This window comes from Nannospalax galili, unplaced genomic scaffold, assembly GCF_000622305.1.
Source record: "Nannospalax galili isolate Female #2095 unplaced genomic scaffold, S.galili_v1.0 scaffold901, whole genome shotgun sequence".
Classification (NCBI taxonomy): Eukaryota; Metazoa; Chordata; class Mammalia; order Rodentia; family Spalacidae; genus Nannospalax; species Nannospalax galili.
Genome location: NW_008344555.1, coordinates 644,391 through 663,781, shown reverse-complemented (window position 1 = coordinate 663,781; position 19,391 = coordinate 644,391). Strand labels below are relative to the sequence as shown.

Genomic DNA, 19,391 nt, shown 5'->3' with positions numbered 1-19,391 from the left:
GCTGATGACAAAAAAAAAAAAAATCCAAAACAATACTGAAATACATCAGGGTCAGTCATGCTTTCAAATAAACCATGTTAATCTTATCCTGTTCTTACAAATTAAGAAGTGAAATTAGGCAAGCCATTTTGTTATTCTGGGATAAGCCAGACATTTCATTTTACTGATATTTATTTAAGATGATCATGTATGGTTTAACCAAAGTTACAGACACAGATGAACCTATAGCTATTTACAGTCAAGATTAAATGATCCCCCAAATTGTCAACAGAGTGAATTATGTGGAAAAATAAAATGAAGACAATAGCTGTTTAAATGAACTTTAAAAAAAGACTGTTAAATCAATCAAAATGGTTGATCTCCATGAGTTCATTTTCTTCTTTTAGATGCTTTGAATGTGATTGTCATGGCAACCATGCCTTAATCATGTCCTTCAGAATACTCTTCCACCTAAGAAACCGAAGAGAGGTGAACCCCAAATAGCTTCTTAATTAGCTATACTTGTGATGGTAACAGAGAGCTCAGACTTCTTATTCATCCTACTGCTATTCATTTACCCGGCTTGTGTTATTATGGGAGTCTCAAACACTGGCATATGTGCCATTAAAAACATATTTTCAAAGCCGCCATAAATGCAATAATAAATATAGCTGAGATAGCTACTGGCTCCTTTCCTTTAGCAGAAGAACTGATCAACCTGCTCTCACTCAGTAAAATCATTTATTCAGACTAAATGGTTCAGATAAAAGATGCCTCATTTTCAAAACTTCCAGAATAACGATCTGAAATCTTCAGCAACATAGTAATTTAATAAGCAATGAAAAACTAAAAGGACATTTCCAGTTACAGAAATACAAAAATTTTTGTCCTTTGAAGATTAGGTATAAAGTGAATTTGATGATGTACTGCTATACTCTGTAAAATTATTTACTACACGCAAGATTTTTAAAAGTTGTAAATAATAAAAGGTAGAAGAGTCAACGGTGCCCCTCACCACTCCAAAGATAAATACCAAAGAGCTCTCTCATGGCTGTATCTTTTTAATTATTACCATTACTAATATTTTCATTAAGTTTTTTAAAAATTTCATAGTGTATTTGGATCATATTCGACCCCCTCCCCCATCTCCTCTCAGACCCACTTCTGCCTCACTACCACCCCAACTTCATGTCCTCTTTTTATTTTTAAACATCACTGAGTCCAATTTGTTGCCCAAATCCTCTTGGGTGTGAGTTCATTCATTTCTTGGTCAACCTATCAGGGGGTCATAGCCTTAAAGAAAACGAACTCTTTCCCAGCAGCTATCAATTGCCAATAGTTCCTCAGCTAGGGCTGGGCTTCATACCCACCTCCCTCCTCCATGCTGGGATTCTGTTTGGCTTGAGCTTGCACAGGTCTTGCGCATCCTGTCATAACCACTGTGAGTTCATATGCGCAACTCCCCTGTTGTCTCAAGAAAGCACTGTTTCGTTGCAGTCATCCATCGCCTCTGGCTCTTACAATCTTTCTGCCTCCTCTTTCGTGATATGCTCTGAGCCTTTGGGTGTGGGGTATGCTACAGATGTCCCATTTAGGGCAGAGCACTCCACATGGCCATTTCTTGAAGCAAGTTTAAAGAATTTTTTGGTTCAAAAGAGTTAAAAATACATTTGAGCACTATTCATTGGCATATGAAAACATTAAGAATACTTACAGATTTAAAGAGCCATTGAAACAGAATACAAGAAACGGAAATGCTTGGGCATTATGAACAAATGAGTACACTGCAAACTCGGAGTCAAACGCTGAAAATTCAGCAAGAAAAATGGAGTGACAAATATTTGCTAAAGTCAAAAGGTATAGCCTTGAAATTCTTGTCCTTTGCCCTAATGTTCAATGATATTTTTGTTTTGTTTTAAAAATAGGAAGATTGATGCCCTTTCAATGACTATTGCAGCAGCTCCCAAATAAAACAAATGATAAAACAAAATTTCACTTAATTGACTGAGTGACTTAAATTAGTCACTGCCAAGTTTACAATTTTCCCACAACTCCAAGCATTCTTTCACTAAAAAAAAAAATAGCATTTTCCTGCTCTGGCATGTTGACTATGAGTAGCTTTTACATGACTACAATTCCTATTTTTCTATTATTTTCTGTAGACCACCACCATAATTAGAACCAAACGAAAGCAATGGCGGACAGAGGACTGTACAGACTCTGAGTGACAATTCTGACAGCTGTCCCTAAAGAACACCCACCCTCCCAGAAGTCTGAGAGCAACTCCTACACCAAAGTCATTCTAAAACTGTCACCCCATGGCCCTCTCAAAGCCCTGTGCAACTTTCCTGCAAAGGAAACAAAAGTTTTAAGATTTTTCTTCCTTATAATTTACTCTCTACAGTCCTAGTTTGGCCCATTATCCATTCACACCTTGACTACTTAACCAGACTTCTTTTTGTAACTTTTAAAATTTATTTTCATTTTATGTGTACTAGTGTTTTGCCTGCATGGATGTAAGTGCACCCATGTCATGCAGTGCCCATAGAAGCCACAGGAGGGCTCTGAATACCCCAGAACTGGAGTTACAGATGGATGTTGGCCACCATGTGGGTTCTATGAACCAAACCTGGCTCCTCTGTAAGAGCAGCCAGTATACTTAACCCCTGAGCCATCTCTCCAGCTCCTCACCAGACTTCTTAATGTGAGGCAATCTCTTGTTTACATAGCTGTCAGAACTCTGTAATATACACCAAAAATCTATCATTTCCTTTCTCCCATAAAACTTCCACTATAATCTAAGGGCCAAATTTCTTACCTGAAATTCAAGGCCTTTCCCTGAGATTCTGACTCACTTTTCACGGGTGTTGGTTGCCTCATGGCACCACAGAACCACAGGGGTCACTCTCCCCAAAACCAGTGACGCCCAAAATTGATCCTACTGGGGGAGCCAGAGACTAGTGATATCTGAGTACCTGCTATGGTTTGAATGTGTCCCCTCCAAAATTCAGGTGACAGGATTAAGAGATGGGCCCCTTAAGGGTTTAGGCAATGGAAGCTCCTCCCTTGTTGATGAGAGGCCCCACTGCAGCATTCAATCTTCTGGCCTTTCTGCCATTCCCCACATGTAGTCTCTTTCCAGCTAAGCACCTCTTTCCTGTGCTCTCTATGCGTCTAACCATGCATGCTTCCCAAGAATGATTCCTAGTCAGTGGCCACAGGCCAATGTTGCCAAGCAGGACTACTACTGAGGACCTTGCTGACCTCAGACAGAACCATAATGCTGAACCCTTCCTCCCTCTCTTCTTTCCCCTAACAGCTGTCCAGGCTGTCCTTGGTGCAAGAGTTTGAATGATTCTGTATTCTCTGAGATTCATTTTGCAACTTAAAGAACATGACATTAAGAGGTAGGGTCCTTTGGGGCTGGAGAGATGGCTCAGTGGTTAAGAACACTGGTTGTTCTTGCAGAAGACCCGGGTTCGAATCCCAGCACCCACATGGCAGCTAACAACTGTCTATAACTCCAGTCCCAGGGGATCCGACAGCTTCTTCTGTCCTCTGCGGGGATTGCACAACACGGGTGCACTTACCTACACACAGGCAATACACGCATACACATAAAATAACAATAATAAATAAAAAATATTTAAAAAAGAGATAGGGTCCTGAGCAGGTGACTGAACAATGGAGGATGGAGCCCTAGTGAGTTGGATTAGGTACCCTTATAAAAGAGTGATGGAGTTTATCTCACCCTCAGTTCCAGAGGGTGCAGCATCAAGGTGCCATCTCGAAGAAATAAATTTCTGTTCTTTTTAAGGTGCTCAGTTTTAGGCACAAAACAAAACAGTGCCCTACTACCAACAAAGTTTCTCCTAGATGGATTGTACATGCAGTCAAAGTTGAGAGTCACTGTCCCCAGTTCCTATAGCTCATAGCTATCACACTTTAGTGGGCATTAGAATTTACTGATGAATGGATGGGGGTCTTGGTATAACACAGGTGGCTGGGCCCCATCCCCAGCATTTCTGTAGCAGGCTTGGATAGAACTGATGAACTTCTCTCTCTCTCTTTTTTAGGATTTTATTTTTATTTTATGAGTGTTTTGTCTTCATGTATGTGCATGCCTGGTACCTGCATATGCCAGAAGAAGGTGTTGGATCCCCTGGAACAGCAGCTATGGACAGGTTTTAGCCTCTATGTGGGTGTTGGGGAACAAACCCAGGTCCTCTGGAAGAACTCTAAGTGCTCTTAACCATGGAGCCATCTCTCCAGCCCATGAATGTGCATTTCTAACAAGACTGTGGATGATTCTTTGTGCTCTGGATCCAAGGACCCCACATGGAGAAACACTGATGTATAGTTATAATTAGTATAATTATGTGATATAAATAGTTGTGCCATACAATAAAGAGTAATTATTACATGTACAGTTTGAATATACCTTACTGAAAATCTTAAATCACCAATGTTTCAGATTTAGATTTTTTTCAGATTTTGGAATATTTGTATAGAATTTATCATTTGAGAGTCCCTAACCTAAAATCTGAAGTGTCCCAATACCTGACCATTTAAGGATATTTAAACCATTCCATCTCGTTTTGCTAAAAGGACTGTACCATCTTCTGAAATATCTTCTACATTTGTTTATGAACAAATCCACAAAATGTCTTAGATAATACAGTCCAATTGTCTTTTTATAAACAAAATCCTAAGTGGGGAAATGATTTTCTCAGAGAATCAAATGGTACTGACAGAACTCCGGGTGAGTCAAAATTCCTGACTCTTCCCACTCCCTGCCCTGCCCAGTTCAATATTCTTTCTCGTATATCCTTAATGTATTACTAACAGCTTCTCCAATTATAACAAACATTCCCTGTTTGAAGAGATCACTTTTCTTTTAATATTCCCCATAACATGTAGCACACCCAGGAGAGTGCCTTGTTCTTTTGAGTAAGCACTAAATAAACATTTGGTCATTTCATTTTATGATATACTCTGCCCCATACTTGTCAGAAGCTGGGGTTGGCACCTTGTATACTGGTAAAAGGGCAGTTCTGCTCTAATCAATTAGCCACAGAGTAAATGCTTTCGAGCCGCATGTTTGCTGCCATTATCTGCAATAGGTACAATGACAAACACACAAAGAAAATATATTGGGGTCTAAACGTGGCAGCGATAACTAAGTTTACAAGATGACACAACTTACCTTTCAAGTTACATGTCAGAAAACATTCGCAAACTACTTACTACTTATTCTTAAGGAGCTACTGCAGCAATAAAATTATGAGTGTTAGAAAATTTTAAAGTAAATGCTCTGGGACTTTTAGTATGCCTGTCATTTTTTTTATAACGCTGAGGTCCTTCTTTTTCTTTAACAGAAAATCCGAAAGTAACTGGACTAAGGAAAACAAGGAAACAGAAGGAAGAGAAGATTAAGAGTCACCAAAAGAAGGCAAGAAGCAAGTGGGTAAACATCAAGTAGCCAAGAAGATGTTGTCACATACCTTTCCCAAAAGCCACTGCCATCATGCCTCCACAGTATTTCCAGGTATAGCTGACCCTCTATAGCCACAGTTTTCACAAACACACACTCAACCGACTTTGAATGGAAAATGTTCAGAAGGAAAACTGCATTTGCACTAAATAAGTGCAGACTTTTCTCATAATTGTTCCCTAAACAATACAACAACTAGATATAAGCATTTATATTATCTTAAGAAGTGTGATTAATTTAAAGATGATTTAAAATATACAGAAGAATATGCACAGGCTATATGCAAGTACAACTCCATTTTATATAAGGGGCTTGGATATTGTTCCTAAAGATAGGGTCCTGGAACTGCACTTTCCAGGACTGTGTGGGACAACCTCCAGCAGCCAGGGGGAATGATTTTCCTGACTCTCATGGCTGTCTCGGCCTATCTCTCTACAACAAATGCATTCTTAGTTGGATAGATCGTCATTACTCTTGCCATCAGTCAGCAGAAATTGCAATAAGGTCAAGTCAGCTGCAGAACTTGGTATCAGCTGTGAAAGTGACTAAAGGAAATGTGCTGGCTGTGCCACCATGCAGTCTGTCACTGTTATAGAGTGACCAGCTATCTTGGCTACTGAACTTTAGAAAAGCCCAGGCTCCATCATGGACTGTGACTCAAGAGAAAAGTTATTTCACCCCCTCCCTTTTTCCTTCCCCTTGTTTCCAACAGGGGTAGTACCACATGTGCAGTCAATCACACAAGCAGTGAAATCAAGAAAGAATAAGTAAAACTTTGTCTACTAATAGGCATGACAAAGTATACATTACATATCGGTGCATAATTTCTTCAGTGGTGCTGCAGATAGAATTCAGAGCCCTGTGCGTCCTGGGAAAGTGGTCTACCTCTGAGCTACATCCGCAGCTACATTATTACTTCTGATAGACAAAATAAAGTTTAATAAGTTAAACAGAGGCGAACTCTAAAACCAACACCCCCCCCATCTTAGTATTTTTTTCCCCACATAACTATATGAATGAGAAAGTTTTATCACCGGGTCTTTCTCCTCTCTGAACTGATGGACACATGAAGGACACCCACTTCCTCAGAGTGCCCACTGATGTGTACTCAACCCCACTGTCTCCTAATCCTTCAGGCCTTGTCAGTTTTTTCTCTTCCTGTGATTTTTAGTCTATCTATGAATCTGCTTGCTTTCTCATTCTCAACGGTTCTCTTAACGCCCCTTAACACCACCTGCCATACAATGTTGTTTTCAAATCCAACTCCTCAAGGCAACACATACTTGTGGTTGCTCATCCCAGTTACACAGTTCCAAGATACAGAAATCATTCATATTAACAGGTACAGAAATTTAACCTTGCCATATGCTTTCATGGCTATAATAATTGCATGAAGTGCTGACGGCAGATCTATGATTCTATAAGCTACACAATAACAACTGGCCCAAAGCAATGCAATTCTGACCTGTAATACTGGCTTAGTGAACTGGTCTGCATCCACTGTGATGGCTAATCTTGTGAACTTGACACACCTAAGACGGAACTTCAACTGAGGAACTTCCTCCATCAGATTGGCCTGTATACGTGTCTATGGGGGCATTTTCTTGATTGCTATTTGATGTTGGGGGCCCAAGCCCAGTATAGGCAGTGCCATCCCTGGGCAGGTAGGCCTGGGCTTTGTAAAAAAAAAAAAGTAGCTGAGTAAAGCATGGGGAGAGAGACAGTTAAGCAACATTTCTCAGTGGCCTCTGCTTCAGTTCCTAACTCCAGGGTCCTGTCGCCAGGTTCCTGCCCTGACTTCCCTCAGTGATGAATTGTGGAATTGTGACCTATAAGCCAATTAAATATTTTCCTCCCCAAGTTGGTTTCGGTCAGTGTTTTATCACAGCAATAAGAGAACAAACAAGAGCACTCACCAACTCACTGTTGATTACTTCACAAATGCAAGGGAATTGGTCAAATCTTGGATTCTGCTCTACCACAAAGATGGCAGAATGTCTCAGTATGTCGCAAACAAGGAAAGTTCAAAACCAATACACACAGTTTCCTGCCCATTACGTGCAACTGGCCTCCATGTTTGACACTACTGGTCACATCTTGTGAGATACTACCCTTCTCCTTCCATGGGCCCATGCCACAAGTTATGTCACTCAAGGAGAAGCATTTTCCTCATACTTAAAAACAAGTGCTTGCCTTTACCTACAAGGAAATAACAGAAAGTACCCCATAAAGAAAATTTAGTTTGAATTAGGGTCATTCTTTGTGTGATGCCTCTACTAGGTTTTGACAAACACTGAAGGGGGATTGGTATCTTTATAACACACTGAAGAACAAAAATTTCTATACCTCAATAAGATCTGTTTTAGCATTGTCAAGAAATTTCACAGGAATATTATAAATCATTTCTTTATATTTACTGATTCATGGTTCAAAGACTGTTGTAACACAGCCTAGGAAATGTCTTCAGCTTTGGTTCTCTGAAAATCAGCCTTGCACAACTCTACACCCCCCAGTATGTCTCCAAACTTGAAGAGTCTGAAACATTTATTGGGTCACAAAATGAAAAGTCAGAAATATAGCCCCAAAGATGCTATCTGACATGCTAGAATTACATAGTTTGCTGCCCACTCAGTCTAGAGACATTTATAAAAATGTCTTTTTCAAGGGAAAGCAGAGCAGTGCAAACGAAGTGCCATGAGGAAACAGGAAATACACAGACAGAAAAATCAGGGAAGGAAGACAGAGAGGGTGGAAAAAGCACAAATCGTGAGTAGAAGATCGCAGGCACACACCAGAGCAGTAACAACGGAATGGAGGCAGCTGCACACCTTTTGACTTTTGTTTTTTTTCTGAAAGGGTCTAAGAGAAAAAGGGATAAATTGCACCTTACTACAGTGGCCCTTAACTTCCACCAATTATACATTCAACTGAATAAATGACAAAGTACTATTTAATACATCAAAAACCTGCTTTACATGTGTGTGTAATAGGGTATGTATTCCATGCACAGAAAATTCCCTCTGAATTCTGCTTCAAATTTGTTGGAAGGCTCACTTTGTAAGATTAGTCCTATAAAATGAATCAGAGTGTGGGAGACAGAGACAGAGAGAGACAGAGAGAGACAGAGAGACACAGAGAGAGAGAGGTGTGATGTGCACCTTGAGATAAAGATGTTACCATGTGTCACTTAACATTTCAGTCAATGACATGCTACATATATGCCAGTCATATGATTATAATGAAGCTGCAACAATCTTGTCAGTTTGTGTTTTCTTCTATGCTGTGAGGGGGGAGGGGGAGGGGGAGACCAGAGAACCCGGAGCTCACTGAGCTAGGCTGGTTGGTCAGCAAGCCCCAGGGACCTGACTGTCTCACCTCCTTCCTCTGCCCCTAGTGCTTCTTTTCATTTTTTTAATATATGTGCTGAAGATCGAAAGTCAAGCCCTCATGCCTGCACAGCAAGCACTTCTCCCACTGAGCCATCTTTCTCCCCAGCCCCAATTCTGTATCTTATCTATGCTTGGATACACAAATCCTAACCATGGTCTTAAATGCTTTCAGTATTCAGCATAACACAATCTGCAGCTATTAGCCTCAGAACAATGAGCTGAACCATACAGTGCAGACGTTGTATGCCACACCATCTAGGTTTGTGCAAGTATACTCTGACGTTTGTACAATGATAAAATGGCTCAACAGGTTACTCAGAAATTACATCCATCATTTAGTAACACGTAAGTGTATGTCAATGAAAAGCCTCTTCTCTCTTTCTGTTCACTTTTTGCTTTGCAAATAAGTGTGAGGCAAAATTTCGATTATTTTACTTCCTGGGTTTTTTGTTGGTTTGGTTTAGTTTCAGCAATGCTGGGGACTGAACCAGGAATCTCATGTGTTTGAGGCAAGTGCTCTACCACTGAGCTACAGCCCCAGTGTGCTTTTTCTGTTCTTGAGGATTTGACATCTCCTGAGAACGACCTGAGAACATGCACTGCTCTTTAATTTACCACAATTCTTTCTCTCTTGGCTATAATTTTCCTTCAGTCCAAATATGGAATGAAGATATTTACCAGGTAATTTACTTGAAGCCAATCATCAAAAAAAAAATTAAAAACCTACACCTGGAATTCCTCTGTAATATTACTTTGTCTCAAACATAGAGAACAAGATAGCATTTTGGACATAGATTGATCTTTGTACAGAAGCGGATCCAGAGCATCTAAAGCTAGTTTTGAAACAGGGTTTTATACAAAAGCAGATCCGGGAGTGTCTAGGGATAGAGTCAATCAGAATGTGCCATAAAATGGACACAGAAAAAATTTGTGGGGTGAAAAATATGTGCATTCTAACTATAGCAGTAGCTTCATGGGTCACAACTCATCAAATTACAGGTCTTAAATGGGCACCATTTGTTGTACATAAGTGACTCTCAATAAAGTAGGTATTTCAAAGACCCAACTATTTATCTATATGTGCAGGTATAAATTTCCATCACTTCAGATTAATTTGGGGGCTTGGGTTCTTCTTTTTTCTTGTTTTTGGTTTGGTTTGTGGTTTTTGGAGACTGGCCTTGCTTTGTACAGTCCAGGCTGGCCTCAAACCTATGATCTTGTTTCCACTTCCCAACTGCTAGGATTACAAGTGTAATGTACCTATATAAATAACAATATGCCTAGCCTAGTTTCTTTCCTTAGCGCAACAAGATATGTTTGCTATACTGGAAAATTCTTTCTCAGTGCTTTCCTTAAAAGAGACAGTGTCTCTTGTAGCCCACAAGGGGAAGAAGTCTAGGCTTTGAAACTTGCTTTGCTACTACAACCTGACCCTACAATCCTTTTACAGGATGGTTCACAGAAATTATAGAAGAGTATGCAGTTTGTTCATTCAAAATCACGGACTTTATCATTTGCCTGCCTGCCTGCCTTTTTCTGTCTCTGTCTCTCCCTCCCTCTCCTCCTCACCCCTTCTCCTGTACCTAAGTTTCTGGCAGGCCTAGAGAGAAATTCATTACTTCAGCTCCCCTGGCCACATGAAAGGGAACATGACTGATTGTACTTATAGGCAGATGCAAGCAATCAGCATCACAAACAAGACTGATGCATGAAACTAGGCCTGGCAGAGTTCACTGAAAAGCCAACCCTTAAAATCTTCCTAACAAATGACACATTTCAAATTAGACGGGAACCAAGCAGCCGTAACTATATTCTAGAATCCAAGTGAATGGCAAGGCTTAGTAACAATTCACATACAGAGTTAGTTTTGTACATTCCTCCTCAAAGCAATGTTTTCAATAAAAGTTTTCTATTTCTAGCTATGTTGTTTTCCTAGTAAAGTATTATTTAAAACTTTGTGGAGCCAGGTATGATGGTTTATGACTGAATTCTCATCACTAGGAGTCAGGGATTTAGCTCAGCAAGGCCGGGGGCGGGGAACAGACAACACAAAAGACCATAAAAAACAAGGCAACTAAATTCCCATCACTAGCGAAGCTGAAGCAGGAGGAGTGCTGTGAATTTCAGGTCAGCCTCAGCTACACAGTTGAGACCATATGTCAAAAAGCAGGGGTGGAGGAGAACACCTCTGGGTATTGCAAATTCTTGTGATTAGAACGCCTCTGGAACATGTATGTCTTGGCATACTACGACATATTTGATATGGGTAAATAAAACAAATCTGAAAGGCAGGAAAGTGATGACAAGACTTGTTTTGATTGCTCTTTCTCTAGGTTCCATGGCATTTTGTAAAAGAGCACATGAATCTTCTGTGTGTTTTATATCTATCATAGCTCAAAACAGAGTATGTCTCAGTAGTTTAAATTGGAAGGAAAATCCATTTTCAGAAGAGAGTCACTGTACTTTAAAAACCTGCAAGGAGCTGGTACATGCATTTGCTACCAGTCAGCAGTGACAACCCAGAGCAAAAGCTCCTTAAAAACACAGCCCTGGGCAAAGGGACAATTTTCTCATTTGTTCCAGTAGTAAGCCCTTGGCAGCAAGTATCCATATTCATAATTATACATACTTTCCCATGTGCTGGGACCCTAGCTATAAAGAAAAGATCATCTTGCAGTCAGAAGTTGCCATGCAGACAGAACCTATGCAATCCCAGTACATATTTTGTTTGGTCTGTTCGTACTATGACATTTCTGTATTGAGTGACACCAAATCTTCTCACCTCATCTCTATCCTGGAAATCAGCTTCCCTGCTCATCCAAAGTAGAGAGGCAAACCCTGTCCAGTTCAGCCAGCATAACTGTAACAGTGGCAAATATAGCTAAGGGAAATTCAGATACGGGGGCTGACAAATGTGCTAGAAGGACACAGACAGTCTGGGGAAAGCAAAGTGGGCACAGTAGGATGAGCTGAAGCAATCAGTCTGAGGATGAAAAGACATTCAATGGGGAGGAGGGGGAGGAGGAGGGAGAGAGACAGGGAGGGGGAGTTGAAGAGGCAAAGATGGAGAGGAGGGGAGGGGAGAGGAAAGGAAGAGCTAGGGGAGAGGGTAAAGAGGAGCAGAGGGAGGAGGAAAGGGGGAGGGAAGAGGGAAAGATCGATCCACATAACTACAGAAAAAAATGTCTTGGAAAGGGGGAGGAAATTGAAAGAATTTAAGATTTTATTTTGTGTGTGTGTGTGTGTGTGTGTGTGTGTGGTGTGCTCGCATGCAGGTTCCCACCCAGAAAAGAATGTCAGATCCCCTGGAACTGGAGTTATGGACAGTTGTGAACCACCATGTGGGTGATTGGAACTGAACCCAGGTCCTCCGCAAGAGCAGCCAGTGCTCTTAACCATTGAGCCATCTCCCCAACCCCTCAAGTATTTTTTGAGTGTCAGATTAAAATAAAAATGTGTGTATGTGTGTGCATGTGTGTATTAATGACTGCACTGCCAGAATCTACTATAACTTTCTACCTAGGTTCTGAAACAGGTGAAGTGTTTCAAATCTTCCACAATTTGAACAAACATCTCATTATATAAAGGCAAAAATACTATACAGCAGTAGCCCCATTATGGTCTTCCAGGCTACCATATCTAAAAATCTTAAAGTTGCCTTTCATTTTGCACCTATAGGCATACTTGATATGCCTTGGTCTAGACAAGCAGGTTAGGCTGGTTGGCCATCAACACTGCCCCCCACCCCACCAAGATCCACCTGTCTGCTCCCCAGTGATGGGATTACAACAAGGATGCACGACCACACTCAGCTTTTTACGTTGGGTCTCTGGGGATTGAACTCAGGTCCTCATGATTGCATTAGCAAGTATTTTCCCAACTAAACTTTTCTCCCAGCCCCCAAACTTGAGTTTTTGTAATACAGGCCACTAAAAAAGTTCTTAATTCAAACTGGAAAAATATTCAAGCTGGAATTTTGACATTAAGCTGTTACACGATCTCAAATCACGTTTCTGATTACACTGAGCCTCTGTTTCCTCATCTGGAAAATGAAGGAAAGAATGAGTGTCAAGAGCCCCTTCAAACACTGAAACATTAATCAAGTGGCAGGAGAAAACACTTTCAGGACTTAACCTTACCTCTATTACACAGCTCACAGAGCAAGGCAGAGAACAATTCTCCAGCTCCCAGTAGCTTTCCCCTTTCACTTGCCACCTTGACTGCGCTGCAGAAATGCCTCGGCAGTTCGGAGTACTGACAGCTCTTACAGAGGACCCAGGTTCAGTTCCCAGCACCCACATGGAAGTTGACAACAGTCCATAACTCCAGTTCCAGGGCATCCAACACCCTCTTCTGGCCTCTACAGGCATTGCGCACACATGGTGCACTTACATTCATGCACACAAAACATTCACACACATAAAATAAAAATAAAGCACTATGATCATGACTGACTAGACATGCCAGCAGTTACTGAGATAATCTTTTGGTAGTTCAGAAAATAACCAGAGAATATGGTTTTATGTTGGAACTTGGCAGTTAGTTCATTGTTAAAAATTTTACTGCATTTTTAAAAGATGAACAAAATGCTGTTACTAATTTCTAGATGGTAGATCATACCTGATTTTATATTTTCTTCTCAAGACTTTTCTATATTTTCCAACAATGGAATGCACTACTCTTTATCATTGAAAAATTTCATTTACAAAAAGGATTAGGCATTCTTACAAGTTTTCCCAGCTCTCTCAAGTTTATCTGAAATTAGAGCATGAGTCTGGGGAACACAGGTCACTGGCAGTGCACTATCCTAACATGTATGAAGCCTGCCTGTTTCCATACCCCACACAAAAATAAAACAAAATCAGTGTGTGTGGTTTTTGGGGCAGGTGGGGGACCAGGCAGTATCAGCACACATGCCTACACATAGTGTGTGATTACCACTAGGTTGATTGCTGTGGTCAGAATCAGGACGTTATTATCATAATCACAATCTATGGCTGGCAGCCCTATGTGGAAACCAAAACATGCATTTTATCTAAATAATAGTTCTTTTTTTTTCCAGAATTCTGGCTCTTGAGAATCATGGTTAAAATTCCTTTCCAACTTAAAGTAAATGAAATGAAACACCAGGTCCTTTTTCTGCGTGCGTGCGTGTGCACGCACGCGCACGCACACACACACACACACACTGCTTTCCAGACAAAATATGAGTGTTATTGGGCTATTTTTTAATTTCTCTTCTTTTTATGCTCTAGAACAAAACACATCAAAAGTTAAAATATTTAGCTGTCAAAACAAAACACCCCCAAATGGGAAACAGAAGTACGAATCTGATATTTTAAAAACAATTTCCATAGCAAGCGCAAATATTTAAATTGTATAAAAAGACAAAACCAGAAGCTCTCCCTGAGTTTTACAAGGACAATTCTAAGGAAGATAGACTTGCTGAATGGATGTTAACAAAGGTACTGTCAGGTTCCCAGTTATCAAAGCACTGCCTGAAAATTTCAGGTAAACTAGCGAATAAAGTTCTCCAAAGTAACAACCAGTGTCCTTTTGGGTAAACCTCTAGAACAAATTCAATATTGAATTCAATTCTCATCAGTTGAAGAATTTATTTACCTCTTTATTCTTAACCTCAATATAGCAAAATCTAGTGTTAACACATGTTGCCTCTGAAATTACTTTTTGCCAAGGATCAATTAATTACTCTCCTCTCTCCCTCTACCAAGCTCCTCAACTCACCACCAAGCTTTATACTTCATAGCAAGCAGCAGGAACAGTGACTTAGCCACGGGACTTCAAATCCCAACTCTGTCTATATCAGTTGTGCAGCCTCAGGACTCTTATCTGTGAAATGTGCATCTTCATTACTCTGTAGAACTAGGGATCAAATCACATCATGGTTATCAATCCAACTACCATGCTTCCTGAAATGTGGTAGAGTTGTGTTAATGTTGGTTCCCCCTTTCCCACTACCCCTTGCAACTTACTCCAAGGCTGATCAAATTTAAAGTAACTGATTTTAATTAATCTCAAGTAATCACAACGGTACACAGGACATGCAGAAATTTTCATTTTGCTAAGAAAGATTTTGCCACAAGGGAGACGGCATGAAGCGGTGCTCAAAACTATGAATTTGAGGGGAGAGGGAAGAGTGGGAATGGTGTGAATAGAGTATTAATATATAAAATCCTCAAAAACTGAACCCATGAACTTCACAAGACTTAGAAGATCTTAATTTTCTTCTCTTATTTCCAGGACTAACCAGCTGTGAAACCTTGGGCAAGTTATTTTACCTCTCTGAGCCTGATTCATTGAATAAATAAGAGAAATTTAAAATACCTAGCACAGAGTCCCTTAAATGCAAGCTGTTACTCTAATTATTCAGGTTGGAGGGCAGGAATTAGCCACTTTTAAATCTCATCAAATGCACTCAGCCAGCTACTCAGTCACATGACCACACTGTTATTGTCCTTTCCTCTCCTGAAATTATGTGTTGCTCTGTTTGGAGAGGAAATTACATCAACCTCAGCATTACTGAGACTTCAGGCTGGACATTCTGTTGGGGGTGCTGGACTGTGAGTTCTAGGATATTTCAGCAGCATCTTTGGCCTCTATGGACTAGATTCCAGGAAGTGCACCTGGCAAAAACCTCTCCTGGGCATTGTTCAATTGACCCCTAAGTTCTCTGTGGTTGAAAACCACTAGTCCAGTACAGTCCACAAGCAGAGGGATCCCCCAAGGTCTCAGGAGGTGCCCTGTAGGTGGAGATCAAAGGTTTATCAAGGTACCATTAAGTACTATTTACTCTTTGGGCTCCATCATCCATGATTATCAGAAACTCAAAGTTGACCACAGAAAAATAGCTTGGGAGGGGGGGCTTCAATTCGCCATTAGAAAACGTTTTAAATCACACAAAGGCAGGCTGGTCATCCACTTCTCCTTACTGTACACAGTAATAGAAAGGTGGGTTTAACTGGCTGTGGTTGTGCCTTAAATCTCAGCAGTTCAAAGCCAGTCTTAGTCTACACTGCCAGCTCCAGGCCAGCCAGAGGCAGGTGGATCTCTGTGAGTTGAAGCCAGCTTGATCTACACAGCGAGTTCCAGGCCAGCCAGGGCTACATGGTAAGATACCGTCTCAAGGAAAAAAAAAGGTGAATTTAAACATCAGTAAATCTGGTATGTTCCATTTAATTTACAGAAAACATTGTCACACATTGTACACATGTATCAAATCATCACACTTTACCTCACAAAAATACCAACAATATTAATTTTTTAATAAAAGAGCCAGTCATAGTGGCACATGCCTATATTCCCAAGACTCAGGAGGCAGAGGCAAGAGGATTGGGTGTTGAAGGCCAACCTGAAGCACATGAGACCTTGCCTCAAAAATAACAAAAAAACAAAATTTGTTTAAAATAGAAAAGACTACAATATCTAAGATGACGTATAAACCATTAAAATCATCTCTCAGTATCCATGGGAGACTGGTTCCAGAACTTACATGCAGATACCAAAATTCAGATGATCAAGTCCTTTACATAAAATGATGTATTTACATATAACCTTCACATATTTTCCCATATACTCTCAATCATCTCAAATTACTTATAATACCCAATACCCTATAAATGCTACATAGTTTTCTTGCCACATTGTGTAGGGACTAATGATAACAAAGGAAAGTCTATAAATGTTAATAAAGGTGCCAGTTTTTTCAAATATTTTCAATCCTTGGCTGGGTGAATCTAAGACTAATCATATTACTGGAAATGAAAAAGTATGTTCTTAGCCAGGAAGGTGAGATACAAATGATGCAGGGACTGACTGATTCCATTGTTTGTACACTTGAAGAATGTTCAGTATATACATAGGAACTATGTGAATGTTCAAAAGCCTCCAGACGTCTCTTAATTATTCACAACATATCAACTGTCTGTAATTTTCATTTCAAGAATCACACCAGAAGGGCGGGAGTCATTTCTTATCTACCAGGTATCCAGGCACCAGGCACAAGAGCCTCCATCAGAGGAGGTAACTCCGTAAATGTTTGCTGAAAAAAAAGAATGGTCATATATTCTGATTAATTAAGTACTGTGCTGAGAGAGAAAAAGAGAGAAAAAGAGAAAGAGAGACAGAGACAGAGAGAGAGAGAAAGAGAACAAGAACTTCGCTCTGTTCAACAGGAGCTGAAAGAAAAGATTTCTTAAGAGAAAATAATTTCTACAATATACTCCCTTTTATCCCAAATCCAAACAACGGGGCTAAAAAAATGCAGACAAAAGTTGAGGAAAGAGCCAAAGAGATAAGGCCTAAAGTTCAAGCAAGCAGGAACATTTGTTCAACTCCCACAAGGTTATAAAAGCCAATGTTGCTGGCACCAGAGGGGGGAAACGGGAGGGGTGAGGGGGAAGAGGAGAACCAGGAGGTAGAGATTAGGAAAATGGGGCAGCCTCAGAAGATTAACTGCCACTCCTTCAACCAACTATTTTTTTTAAATGTCCAAACTTGGGCTGGGGATGTAGCTCAGTGATAACAGCATCTGCTTGGCATGTGTGAAGTCCTAGGTTCGATCCCCACTACAGCAATAAATAAATAAGCAAATAAATAAATATCCAAACTTAAGGCATGAGTTTCTCACACAAAGGCATGATTTGCAAATTTTTTTTCCCAATAGCTATGAGCACTGTGTGAAATTCTCAAATAATCAATAAAAGTATTTTTAAAGAGAATATTTGGAACATTCTTTCAATCACACTTGTTAATTTCTGAAAGTTCTTTGTCTCCTTTTTTTCTCCTATCTCACAGTGGGAACAACAGGTTCTCCAGAAGCCAAGACTCCCTTGACTCCTTTTGTCTAAAGAGAAATGTAAGGCCCATTTCCCCCCAGCATACTGTTCTCTGTAAGACATTTTACCAGCTGCAGCATTCTATTCCTCAGAGGGAAAAAATATCAGGCTTAGATTATATTGTACAAATATGCAGTTTTTCTCACTACTGAAAAGGTGCAGAATACGTGTCACATAAATAAGAGAATGGCACACACAGTAGCATCAACAGAGGCATTTTGTCAATCTTGTAGACCTACACTCGATTTCCACTTAAATGTTTCTGGTTTTAAAATTTGCAGTAAACAAAGTCATTTTCTTATTCAAGTGATCCATTCATTCATTAGATATTAAACTAGCTCCAATCCACTATTATACAAGAGGAATTTTGCCTATTTAAATTTTAAACAATTTCTTCTCAAGTGTCACCCAAAAGTCTAGACTTGCTTTAAAAAAATCCCTTCTCTCAAAAAATTAAATATGGGAATGGAAGCCTAGAATTACAGAAGCCATGTATGGTTTCAAAATCTATATGGTACTCTTAAAATATGTACTTATTGTGTGGTGGTTTGCACAAATCATGGCCTATCTAACCAATTTCCTGTTGCATAAAGATTATATTTTCCTTTAAAAATGTTAAATAAGCATTTTTGAAGACTGAAGGTAAAGACTAGATTGAAACCTTATGTAACCAAAATAGAAAAGCATTATATTCTTACCACATTAAAGACCCATACCTTTTAAACATATATTCTTAAGCAAATATGCGCATTAATTTCCAAAGGCAAATGCACCAAACGCAGCAGTCCCCCCACCTCTTTTAGTGTAAAGAATGGGGAGGGGCCTGTTCAGGGGGATGAGCTAGGATGGGAAATCTGTACCAAATTCCACGAGACCCGTTATTTAAACTTGTGTTACTTTGCAAATTTTCACATTTCCAAGGAACATTACATTTATATTAAAACTGCCTTAATCAAGATAACAAAAATATTTCTAGTATTGTATAAGCTTGCCATACATTTGATAACATGGAGAATTACAAGCAATTACAAAATGATGACTACAATTAGGAAAACTGGGTCTATTCCAAATACAAATCAAAGGAGGCTCATATAGTCCCAATGGGATAATTTAAATGAAGAGTAACAGAGGATTTCAGAGGATTTCCAGCAAAGACACATATTTGTCCTACTCTTTCTCCTTTTCTGAAAGACAAGCAAAAACAAACAAACAAACAAATTAAAAAACCCCAATGCTACAATGATGTAATGCCTGCCCTTCAGGAAATTCAAAAGCCAAACATGGAATCCCGTTAATACACTTTTTTCTCTCCTGTTCCCAACGGGCCTCCCTAGTACAGGGTTTTTTTGGAAGTGGCAATCAGAAGGAACCTGAGACACTAGAAAGGTCCCAAATGCAGAAAATTATACAGTGCCTTAACAGGAGTCACGCTCACTGTTTCCCTCAGCCTTGCTGTTTCAAACCTCTACCTAGTTGTGAAAGACTAGGGATGGGAACTTCCAAAGCAACAACCTCTTGCAGAGCTTTGAACACCACCTACAACAAATTTCAAGGTTTTTGAGACAGAAAGGTCACACCCAGCAGTTTTGCAAACCCACCTTTTCAACCTTAGGTGCTAGAACCTTCCAGGAGCTTCTCAGGTTCCATGCTGGAGCTGAAATCCACCCCCCTCTC

At 40.0% G+C, this 19,391-nt stretch overlaps 1 protein-coding gene across 2 annotated transcripts in view; it reads right to left on the bottom strand.

Moving 5' to 3' along the window:
* Fhl1 (four and a half LIM domains 1) overlaps positions 1–19,391 on the bottom strand; it is a 62,345-nt gene that overhangs the window by 42,039 nt on the left and 915 nt on the right. The gene's annotated exons all lie outside the window — the stretch shown is intronic.